The sequence below is a fragment of the Myotis davidii genome, unplaced genomic scaffold (genome assembly GCF_000327345.1).
Source record: "Myotis davidii unplaced genomic scaffold, ASM32734v1 scaffold1203, whole genome shotgun sequence".
Lineage (NCBI taxonomy): Eukaryota > Metazoa > Chordata > Mammalia > Chiroptera > Vespertilionidae > Myotis > Myotis davidii.
In genome coordinates, this window is record NW_006294353.1 from 1,010,584 (window position 1) to 1,011,768 (window position 1,185).

The 1,185-nt window shown below is 44.0% G+C and overlaps 1 protein-coding gene across 1 annotated transcript in view; it reads right to left on the bottom strand.

Moving 5' to 3' along the window:
* Positions 1-1,185, bottom strand: part of HSH2D (hematopoietic SH2 domain containing) — an 11,612-nt gene that overhangs the window by 5,747 nt on the left and 4,680 nt on the right. The gene's annotated exons all lie outside the window — the stretch shown is intronic.

Here is a 1,185-nt window from a genome sequence, read left to right on the forward strand (position 1 = left end):
ACCCTTGAACTGACCTGCTGGATCCAAGCAGATTTTTTCCAACAAATACACAAACTGGCCCTCTGTATAGCATTTTTGGTCCGAGGTTGGGAATCCATGGACGTGGAGGGCCGACTGTATGCCTGGACCTACACCATTTTATAGAGGGGACTTGAACATCCGCAGATTTTGGTATCTGTTGGGGGGCATTCTGGAACCAATCCCCAGGGATACTGGGGAACGACTGTAGTTAAGGTTTTGAGGAGTCAAACGTTAGCATCTGCAGATTTTGCTGTCCATGGAGGGGTCCTAGAACCAATCCCCAGGGATACTGGGGAATGACTGTAGTTAAGGTTTTGAGGAGTCAAACGTTATATAAAGGACTTAGAGTCGGCATCCCCAAACTGTATTACTATCATTATTACTATTTCCTGGTGGCACAGAGAGTGGCCTTCTATGGGAGCCTTTGGACTCCTGTTGCCCAGTCCAGGGGCCATTGCCCAGATGTGGCTACTGAGTGCTTAAAAGTGGCCGGTCTTGCCCAGCTGGTTGCTCAGTGGTTAGAGCATCGGCCCATGGACTGAGGGGCTCAATCCCCGGCCCCGATGTGTGTCACGACACATCGATGTTTCTCTTTCTCTGTCTCTCCCCCTCCCTTCCACTCTCTCTAAAATCAATGGAAAAAATGTCCTTGGGTGAGGATTAACAGCAACAAAAAAAATGTGGCTGGTTTGAATCAAGATGTGCTTTTAGCATACAATACACACCAGATTTTAAAGACTCAGTACACAGCGTAGGAAATATAGTCAAAAATATTGTAATAACTACATATGATGTCAGGTGGTTACGAGACTTCTTGGGGGATCACTTCATAAGTTATATAAATGTCTCTGGTCTGAATCAAAATGTGCTTTTAGCAGATTTTAAAGACGCAGTACACAGCACAGGAAATATAGTCAACAATATTGTAATAACTACACACGATGTCAGGTGGTTACTAGACTTCTTGGGGCGATCACTTCATAAGTTATATAAATGTCTAATCACTATGTTGTACACCTGAAACTAATATAATATGGTATGCCAATTACAACTTAAACCTTTTTTTATTATAAAAAAATAAAGGCATGCCCTAACCAGTTTGGCTCAGTGGACAGAGCATCAGCCTGTGAACTGAAGGGTCCCAGGTTCGATTCTGGTCAAGGG